The sequence below is a fragment of the Plecotus auritus genome (assembly GCF_963455305.1).
Source record: "Plecotus auritus genome assembly, chromosome: 2".
Lineage (NCBI taxonomy): Eukaryota > Metazoa > Chordata > Mammalia > Chiroptera > Vespertilionidae > Plecotus > Plecotus auritus.
In genome coordinates, this window is record NC_137771.1 from 66,657,036 (window position 1) to 66,668,362 (window position 11,327).

At 43.9% G+C, this 11,327-nt stretch overlaps 1 pseudogene across 1 annotated transcript; it reads left to right on the plus strand.

Annotated features, from left to right (window-relative positions):
* The first annotated feature begins 9,554 nt into the window (after window positions 1–9,554).
* Window positions 9,555–10,291, plus strand: LOC308242181 (V-type proton ATPase subunit D-like; annotated as a pseudogene). Its single transcript has one exon. The product of its transcript is annotated as a V-type proton ATPase subunit D-like (transcript).
* Window positions 10,292–11,327: the final 1,036 nt, after the last annotated feature.

An 11,327-nucleotide genomic window follows, 5' to 3' on the forward strand; every position in this document is an offset into this window, starting at 1 on the left:
CCTTTAGTATTATGAAGTGGCCTTCCTTATCTCTTGTTATGGCCTTCACTTTGAAGTCTATTTTGTCAGATATAAGTTATAGCTACCCTAGTTTGGTGTTACATTATTATCATCGTTATTTGTTATATTATCTGATATTGATAGTGGCCAACATTTACCAGGTTTTTACTAAGTGCTAGGTACTAGGTGCTCTCCACACTCACATCCAGGCCCTTCCATGAAAATAAGAAGCCCCTGGGGCAAAGTACAAATAGAGATCCATATACCGTAGGTCTAAGTATGCAAATATTATAAATCAGGTTAATGAGCTGTTAAAATGTGTAATCTCCTATTTTGACAAATATACCCTCATAATGACTTGGAAGGCCAGGTTCCAATTTGAAACTCTTGGACCCCTCCCATATCCTGTTGGAACATGGTAGCTGAGGGACAGATGAACCATGGAGCGCCATCTTCTTCTTATCTTCCCCGACTCCAGTCCTCACCCTCACTGATCCTCGGGTACCTCACCTACACGGGTGTGGCCCCTTCAGTCCACATACTACATCAACAGTTGCCCTTTATCCTCTCTCCTGCCTTGGCATTTACGCACCATTAGTAATCAGCCCTAGGCAGGACTGACCCTGGCATCCAAGTCAGTTCTAGTCTATGCAGTCTGGAAAGGATCATGACTTATCAGGGAATGTCAGGTATTTGCTGTGTGTTCTCGAAGGGATGAGAGGTCACTCACTAGATGGGCACAACCCTTAGCCCTATGGACTGCTCACCCCATAGAAAGAGGATAGGGCCAACTCATTAACTTGGGGGACCCAGTACAAAATGAAAATGAAGGACAACCTTGTTCAAACAGCATTGAAAATGCTGTGATCAAAGCTACTAAAATATAAAGACTTTCCTTTCTTCCATAGTGTTTCTCAGCTTGTCATGGTGTTTTCTATTTGTTCTTTAAAGTTGTTCTAAATAAAGAAAAATTACTAAAGTATCCATATGACTTTTACTATTCATCTTTATATTGTGCAATGCCAGTTTAAATATGAGTATAAGACATTTAACTTGTATATGGAATTCATAATTTATATATTTTTATAGCTCATTCTTGCATGTGTATTTCATTCTTGCCAAAGCAGTGAAAACACTGCACAAAACTGACTCAAGTGTTTTTATTTCATGTATTGCTACATGCTACTTACCTTAAACTCACTGATAAGGAAGGAAGGACTGAAAGAAAAAGAAACTATGGGTTACCCTCGTTCTCTCTTTTCTTCTAGGTCATCATCTTCAACATAACTAGTTGGATACAAAGGGAAATAGCATACTATCTAATAAAGAGGGAATATGCAAATTGACCATCACTCCATCACAAAGATGGTGGCACCCACAGCAGAGGTGGGGGGGGGGTGGAGGGATTGTAACACAAGATAGCTGCACCCACAGTGGAGGCAGGGCTTCCGTAACACAAGATGGCTGCACCCACAGCGGAGGCCAAGTTCCCCTAACGAGCCTTGGCGAGCAATCAGCAGGGACTTGAGGCTGAGCCCCCTGCCCAGTGGGGCTTGACAGGGGACCTCAGGCCCCGCCCCCCACTGGGCAGGGCTTCGCGGGGGACCTCAAGGTGTGCCCCCCAGCCCGGTGCTGGGCCAGAGGACCTCAGGCTGCTCCCCTTGCCCCAGGCCAGGGGACCTCAGGCTGCTCCCCCCGCCCCAGGCTGGGAGACCTCAGGCTTCACCCTACACCCCGGCGCCAGGGGACCTGAGGCTGTGCCTCCCACCCAGCAGGGCTTGCCAGAGGACCTCAGGCTGCACCCCCTGCCCAGTGGGGCTTGCCAGGGGATCTGAGGCTGTGCTCCCCACCAGGTGGGACTTGACGGGGGCCCTGAGGCTGTGCCCCCCCTGCCTGGCAGGTCTTGACGGAGGATTTCAGACCATGTCCTCCACCCAGTGGGGCTTGACGGGGTACCTCAGGCTGTGCCCCCCCCCCCCACCAGGCAAGGCTTGACAGGGGATCTCAGGCCGTGCTCACCACCTGGTGGGGCTAGACGGGGGACCTCAAGGCATGCCCCCCACCCCGGTGATGACCAACCTGGCACCGGGCCAAGGGACCTGAGGCTGAGCCCCCCGCCTTGGCACCGGGCCGGGGGACCTGAGGGTGTGCTGGGGGACCTGAGGCTGCACCCCCTGCCTGATGGGGCTTGACAGAGGATTTCAGACTGCGCCCTCCACCCGGAGGGGCTTGATGGAGGATCTCGGGCCATGTGCCCCACCCAGCGGGGCTTGACAGGGGACCTCAAGACATGCCCCCGACCCCGGCCCGGGCTGGAGGACCTCAGGCCGCGCCCCCTGCCTGGCGGAGCTTGATGGGGGACCTCAGGCCACGTCCCCTGCCCAGCAGGGCTTAAAGGAGGACCTCAGGTTGCACCCTCGGCCTGGCAGGGCTTGATGGGGGACCTCAAGGTGCACCCCCCGCCCTGGTGCCGCCTGCCCTGGCACCGGGCCATGGGACCTGAGGCTGCTCCCCCTGCCTCAGCACTGGGCTAGGGGAGCTGAGGGTGTGCTGGGGGACCTGAGGCTTGCCCCCTTCCTGGTGTGTGCCAGGGGGCCTGAGCCTGTGCCCCTGCCCCGGCTGGCGGGGCTTGATGGGGGACCTGAAGCTGTGGCCCCCACTCTGCGGGGCTTGACGGGGGCCCTGAGGCTGCACCCCCTGCCTGGTGCCGGGCCAGGGGACCTGAGGCTGCACCCCCCCTCCCAGTAGGGCTTGACAAGGGTGGGGCCAGCCAGGTCTGGATCTCACCCAATAGGGGTGGGGCCAGCTGGGTCTGGGTCTTGCGTGATTTTGAAGCACCATGGGTGGGCAGGGACTTGACTCTGGGTCCCATGGCACACCCCACACTCTGACAGGAGCAAGATTTTCATATACATTTTACTGATTTTCTTTCATCTCTGACACTTCTATTATAGAGAAGGGGCAAATAGCAATATTAAAATATTTCCTCTAATTAATCCCCTTTTAATGTGCACGAATTTCATGCACCAGCCACTAGTAAATAATAAAGGTTACAATACAATTTCTGGGTTATTTGTGTTTCTCAGAATGTCACTGCCTTCTTCTACATTCAAACAAAGTTCTTGATCAAACTGGAATCACAGCCTCTCTAGGCTGACAGGGAACTGCTTACTCAGCCATAAATGCAGCAGGTTCACTTTGTACTCAATTCGAGTCTCACTGACCTCCAATATGTTGTGGGTCCAAACACATTCTGTAGTCATGAGACATCATGAATGTTATTATATGCAAATGGAGAGACAAGAAATGGAAGACATACTATTGCATGTATCTCCTCTACTTAAATGCATGATGCACCTTGTGGGGGGGAAGGAGACATATATAATACTTTAAACAATAAAATATATACATACATACATACATACATACATGATGCATTATCTCATCAGACCTCACTTACAAACATCAGCCAACATACAAAATCATTAAGAATTTCAAGACAACTACAGCAGAGCATTAAACCAAGCACAGGATCGTTCTGAGTGCAGGGCCGTATCTAACACGGGTCTCTCACCCATGAAGCCAGGCCTGGAAGAGGCACAGCCAGCAAGGCGCCAAACCAGAGCCCTCTAAAGGGAAGACATGTCACCCTAAAAGGCTGTAGAGATGGGCAGCTAAAGCTCAGAGTGGAGTAATCTGCCTGAAATCTGATATAAGTATTATTTAAAACAAAGTTATTCGAAATCTTGAGATCAACCTCTTTAAGGAGAAACCATACTCCCTCTTGAAACAGAAGCCCTGCTGCAAGGACTGGGCCAACACTGTACAAGCCTCAGATGTTCAGGTGTTCTTTTCGCCATGGCCAAGAAGCACGTCCAGGTTGACTTACCGGCATGCTGACTCCAAACACATAGTTGCAATTATGCTAACACTATTTATAAAGCATTAGCCTGATGAAAAGGGAGGAGGCAAGAAACTTTCCTTAGTAGTAATAGTTGGAATACATAGAATAACAATATCAAAATTACTTCTTATTTAGTAGTAATAATAAGAATAGATGATATTTATTTAGCACTTACGGTGTGCCAGGTACTAAGAGCTTCTGCTAATTATCTCATTTTTTTCCTCACAGAAACTTCATGAGTTTGATAATGGTATTATCTACATTTTACAGATGAGTAAGCTGAGGCAAAGAGTAGTCCAACAAATTGAGTAAGGTCACACAGCTAATTAGTGACAAGTCAGCATTTTTAACACAGGCAGTTCTGCTACTTTGAACAATCTCTCTCTAAACATAAATCCATCCCTATATTAACGACATCGACTTTAAGGCAGTTGAAACTAAAACAACTGACCCAGCCAAAATGGTCAGGGTACCTGAGGCTGCGTCCCCTCCCCTGCCCCCCCCCACCACCCCGCCACCCAGCAGGGCTTGATGGGGGACCTGAGGCTGCGTCCCCCTTTTGGCGCTGGGCCAAGGACCTGTGGCTGCACACCCTCCCCCACCCGGCAGGGGTTGATGGGGGATTTCAGACCGTGCCCTCTGCCCGGTCTAGAGTAATAATACAGGGAACTTTAACAACATTTTAGTTTAACTGACATAACTACAACCTCACATTAACCAGTTTTTTCTTGCATATTATATAGGCCCAAGTTTTATCAGGTAGCCAACATTCTATATACAGGAAACATTGTATATTTAATTGCATTTTCTGTGTACCTTCCTTATCTACACTTACCGTACAGCCAGGAACCAGAAAATAAGGGGGAAACCCTGCTGCCTAACAGAACTGTTACAAGGGACTCTTCTCAACATCGCTATTAACTTTTGAATTGAGTGCCAATCAAATTTGCTAACAATGTACAGAGTTCATTGCCTACCTTGCTTGCTTGCTTGTTTTTCCTGTTTTAATGCTGAATAATGTGTGTATCAAACTTAATGTAATGTAACCTAGTTGTCTAGCTAGGTTGTTTTGTTACTCTATTTTACTACTAGATAGGGTTGGATCTACGTAGAAATTCGTGTATCAAATATGCATTCCTGGGTAGTGAATCAGTGGTTGTGAATAACAAGCAGTGACCATGGTTACCAAGAATAATAAACAGAAGATACTAGGCTCTAGAACTGATTGACTCATTACATTTTCTCATCTGGGAATGGGGGTGTCGTCCATCCCTAATTCTCTGTGTGCTCTGAGCAGTGCCATTGACTGGTAATGACAACAACAATACAATTCATGTTACTAAATTTAAAAAATATATAGGATATATTTTTCTTTTCTAACTAATGAAGATATCATTAAATGTTAATACTTCTAAAGTATAATAAGATATATAGCCTCATATACTATCTCATGGACTATAAGTGGAAACTGTCTTTCTAGAAAGCAATTGGCAATGACAAGGTCCATAAATATCTTCACCCCTTGGCACATCAGTTTACGTCCAGATATCTATCATGAGGAAATAACTAAAACTGTCAACAAAGATGTTCATAACAGCATTACCTGAAAGGTACCCAACTGGAAATAATATCAATATCTAACAATTATAATGTATTCATGCAATAAAATTCTACTCAGGCATTTAAAATGAGATTTATGAAAAATTCAATATCATAAGAAAATGCTTTAACAGTATCCACTCACTAGTTATGGAACATTGGGCAAGTTACTTATCTGGCTATCCTACTACTTCCTCATCTGTAATAGAGGAAAAGGCATCATAGGATTGATATGGAATTTAATTGAAAAAATACGAGCAGAATGGTTAGAACAGGGCCTGGCGCAGATGAATCACTAAGTCAAATTATTTATCTCATCACCTCCATCATCTTCATCCTCATTCCAAAAAAGTCTTTCAATAGAATGCTTATAGGTATCCAGTTTTTAAATGTATGCAAAAATAAACAGCGTAGGTAAATACAGTACTCACAATCTCCCACAACCCCATCAAAATGATAACTAAGTACAGAACAACCATTATTCAGAATTGCCTGAAATCTAGAACAGCAGTCCTATAACTGAGGCTATAAGGAAGCAGCCACATCGAGACTGATAGGAGGAGTGGAGACAAGGAACAGTCTGGTCCCACACCCACAGGCGGCCGTTAAAAATTGGGAGGGTTATCTTGGTTACAGAGGTCCACTCTGAGACGTGAGGGGTCCCAGGCCCACTGCAGGCTCCCCACCCAGAGTTCCAATGCCAGGAAGAGAAGTCCTAATACCTGGCTGGGTAGTTCAGTTGGTTGAGCATCATCCCATACAGCAAAAGGATTGAAGGTCAATCCCTGGTCAGGGCATGTATTGGAGGCAACCAATTGATATTTCTCTCGCACATCAATATTTCTCTCTCCCCGCACCTTCCCTCTCTCTCAAATCAACAAAGACATATCCTTGGGTGAGGCTTAAAAAAAAAAGATAAGTCCCCATAACTCCTGGCTATAAAAACCAGCAGGGATTATGGCTGAGTGATATGGAGGGCTGCTGGAATCTCAGGCATTCTTCTTAAAGGGTCCCACACACACATGAACACAAACTCAGTAACTCTGAACTCCAGCTTTGGAGCAGCAGCTCAAAAGGCACCAGGGACACATGGGAAGGAACTGGATTGTCTGGCTTTGGGATAAGAGTTGGAGATGAAGTTTTTTCCCAGACAGAGAAGTTCTAGCAGAGGCCATTGTTCCTTGATGAGCCCGCCCCACACAGAGATGAAAGGCTAACAATGCCCCCTCACCTTGGTGATTCCCTGAGACCCACCTCACCTAAGTTATGGGCCCAATAGATCTTTTTCCAGTGGCTTCTCCATACAAATGGCCAGTCTTGGCTCATGCTGTGGACTTTCCTAAAATCTCTCAAAGGTTCATAAACACCAAACAAGCAGCATCTGGCCTCAATATGCCCCATTCCTCTTGCTAAGTGACCCCATCCACAACACCAGTGTCAGCCTGCCTTGGTTCACAGTTTGGCCTCACCTAGGCACCTCTAAGCCCCAGCACAAGTAGCAGCCAAATGCAGATCACTCTGTAGCTCATGCTGGGTGGCCCTGAGCTGAGCAGAGGTGGCAGATGATCTTGGTCTGTACTTCCCATGAGGCCCCAGAACCAGTAGTCAGCTACAGACCACACGAGAAGACCACCCAACCACCTCCACAAGTGACACACTCAAGGGGCAGACTCACTGAGTACCAGAACCCCACTGAAGCAGTCCTGCTCTATAGGGTCGAGCAGTTCCTCTCCTGAAGTCACAGCCAGTTCTCCCAACCTATCAGTCTGGGGGGTGGGGTAATGCCCTCAAATTGACATGCCAACAGCTATCAAGGCTCAACTATAACAGGAGGGTGCACACAGTCCACAAGGGGACATATCTGGAGTGCCCAGCTCAGGTAACGAGGAGTGTGACACTGGGCTCCATAGGGTACTTATTACATAAGACTACTCTACCAAGATTAGGAGATGTAGTATCTCTGCTTAATAATTAGAAACAAACATAGGGAGGTAGGCAAAATGAGGAGACAAATAAACATGTCCCAAATGAAAAAAACAAAAAACAAAACAAAACAAAAAACAGAACAAGCTTCCAGAAAAAGAAGTAAATAAAATGGTGACAAGCAATCTACCAGAAGCATGGGGCCAAAACACTGATTATATAGATGTTCAGTAAACTTAGGGGAAGAGTAGATGCACTTAGTGAGAACTTCAACAAAGAAATAGGAAACAACAACAGAGGATAGAAAATATAAAAAAGAACATGTCAGAAATGAAGAATACAGTTCCTGAAATGGAGAATATATTACAGGGAATCAACAGTAGGTAGATGAAGCAGAGGATCAAATCAGCAATTTGGAGGATAAGGAAGCAAAAAATACCCCATCAGAAAAGCAAAAAAGAATCCAAAAATATGAGGACAGTTTAAGGAGTCTCTAGGACAACTTCAAGCATACCAACATTTGCATCATGAGGATGCTGAAAGGAGAAGAAAGAGAGAAAGAAATTGAAACCTATTTGAAAAACAATGACAGAAAACTTCCCTAACATGGTGAAGAAAATAGACATACAAATCCAGGAAGTGAAAAGAGTCTCAAACAAGATGAACCCAAAGAGGCCCACACCAAGGCACATCATAATTAAAATGCAAAAGGTTAAGGACAAAGAGAGAATCTTAAAAGCAGCAAGAAAGTAGCAGTTAGTTATCTACAAGGGAGCTCCCATAAGACTGATTTCTCAACAGAAGCATTTTAGGCCAGAAGGGATTGGCACAAAATATTCAAAGTGATGAAAAGCAAGGACCTACAACTAAGCTTACTTTACTTAGAAAAACTATCATTTAGAATGGAAGGACAGATAAAGAACTTCCAGACAAGAAAAAGCTAAAGGAGTTCATCACCACCAAACCAGTATTACAAGATATGTTAAAGTGCCTTCTTGAAGAATAAGAGTAAGAATAAGAATAAGAATAAGAATAAGAATAAGAATAAGAATAAGAATAAGAATAAAGAAGAAGAAGAAGAAGAAGAAGAAGAAGAAGAAGAAGAAGAAGAAGAAGAAGGCAATAGATACATATCTATCAATGATTACTTTAAATGCAAATGGATTAAATGCTCCAATCAAAAGACATGGGGGCTTAAATGTATAATAACATAAGACCCTCACACATGCTATCTATTAGAGATTCACTTCAGATCAAAAGACAAACACAGACTGAAAGTAAAGTAATGAAAGAAGATATTTCATGAAAATGAAAATAAAAAGAAAATCCTGGGGTAGCAATACTTATATCATACAAAATAGACTTTTAGACAAAGGCTATAATAAGAGATAAAAAAGGACCCAGCAATTCCACTTCTGGGTATTTACCCAAAGAAACCCAAAACAGTAACACAAAAAGACATATTCATTCATATGTTCATTGCAGCATTATTTACAACTAGAGGCCCAATGCATGAAATTTGTGCATGCATGGGGTCACTAGTGGCTGCCGGCTGCCAGCCTGGGCCTCCCTTCTCCTGGCTGCCTGCCACTGCCAGCTGGAACCTCCCTTCCCCGGGTGGCTGCCTGCTGCCAGCCAGGGCCGCCCTTCCTGCAGTTGGCCAGCCGGCCCCGCCCCCTGGTCAAACTCCCGGTTGAGGGGACAATTTGAATATTAGGCTTTTATTATATAGGATAGCCAAGACACAGAAGCCATTAAAAAAATGAAATCTTATCATCTGCAACATTGATGAACTTAGAGGTACTGTGCTGAGTGAAATAAGTCAGATAGAGAAAGACAAATAACATATGATTTCACTTATATGAGGGACCTAAAAAAAATAAAATAAATGAACAAGTGGACCACATAGATACAGAGAACATTTTGATGGTTGTCAGATGGGAGGGGGCTTGGTGGAATGGGTGAAAAAAGTGAAGAGATTAAGAAGTAGAAATTGAGGACGAATGCAAATCCCGGAGGGGTCAAGTGACACAAACAGCTGACTCCTGTAGAGGAAGACACTGTGGCTGGGTCTGTGGCAACCATGACTGCCAGGCCAGGAACTGGAGCTGAACAAGTCATCATCACAATGTCAGACAAAAACCAAATTGAAATCTTTCCCTTGCAAATGGCACAGACCATCATGAAGGCTCGATTAAAAGGAGCACAGGCAGGTTGAAACTTCCTGAAGAAAAAATCTTATGCCTTAACTCTTCAATTTCAACAGATTCTAAAGGAGATCATAGAGACTAAAATGTTTATGGGTGAGGTGATGAGAGAAGCTGCCTTTTCATTTCCTAAGGCCACGTTCACAGCAGGGAACTTCAGCACCACAGTTATCCAAAATGTAAATAAAGCCCAAGTGAAGATTCAAGCAAAGAAAGATAGTGTAGCAGGTGTTACTTTGCCAGTATTTGAACATTATCATGAAGGAACTGACAGTTATGAACTGACTGGTTTAGCCAGAGATGGGGAACAACTGGCTAAATTAAAGAGGAATTATGCCAAAGCAGTGGAACTACTGGTGGAATTCACCTTGCTACATACTTCCTTTGTTACCTTGGATGAAGCTATTAAGATAACCAACATGTCATCATTGAACATGTCATCATTCCCAGGATTGAACGTACCCTTGCTTATATCATCACAGAGCTGGATGAGAGAGAGCGAGAAGCGTTCTATAGGTTAAAGAAAATACAGGAGAAGAAAAAGATTCTCAAGGAAAAAACTGAGAGGGACCTGAAGAAACGGAGGGTAGCTGGAGAGGTGATGGAGCCTGCCAATCTTCTGGCTGACGAGAAGAATGAGGATCTTCTGTTTGAATAATTTTTCCTGCTCTGGTTCTTTCAGAAGTCCTAATGTGACACCATTTTAGTTCAGTGTGTAAGTTTGGTTCATGTAGCTATTTATAGTTTGGCCTAATTTCACTGGTGGTAAAATTTCCCTAGATGTCCATTTAATGGGATTATTTTTGCAGAATCCTAATTTACCAATCATGGATTGCAGATGAGATTTAGAGAACCTGTCCAGGAACTTGTAGAATTTATTCTGCAGAAGTGTCTCCCTACCCCAATTATAAATGGTTATAAGTGATCGGCTTACCAAGCATATTAGGAAATTGCCCTTAGGAACCAGCAGTGGTCTCAGGCCAATACAAGTAGGCCAGCTACTCTAGGAGCACCCTCCATTCCTACCACACCCCCTGGTGCTGTTATCTGAGGAAGCTGCAGCCATCCTGAGTTTCTGTGGGACTTCTCCAGCTTTAGGAAAGCCTTCACTTAATTTTACTTTGCATGACAGGTCTCTGTTCTCTCTGTCATGGGACAGTTTGAATGTGACTGTGGTATAAACAGTAAAATGATTTTTTTAAAAAGAAGTTCAAATTGATAGTTACAAAATAATCATAGTGATGTGAAATATAGCATAGGGAATATAGTCAATAATATTGTAATAACTATGTGTAGTGTCAGATGGGTACTAGATTTATTGGGGGGAACACTTTGTAAGTTATATAAACATTTAATCACTGGGTTGGACACCTGAAACTCTGAAACTAATATAATATTGCACATAAATTGTGATTGAAAAATAAAAATTATGTCAAAATAAACATACAGTATGGTCTTAATGATTCAAGAAATTATATATATTTACTAGGTAATTAAAATTTACTTCTCTAAATGTTGTAATGTCTTCCAATTTTTTACAAATAAGCACATATTATTTATAAGCAGTACAAAGATTTTCACATATGAAAAAGAAACAATCTCAGTAATACAAAAGCCAAAACATAAATGGGGGAGAAGGGGGAACCACAGAAGGATAATGTCAGAAATTCAAAATGGCAACAAAAAATGGGTAC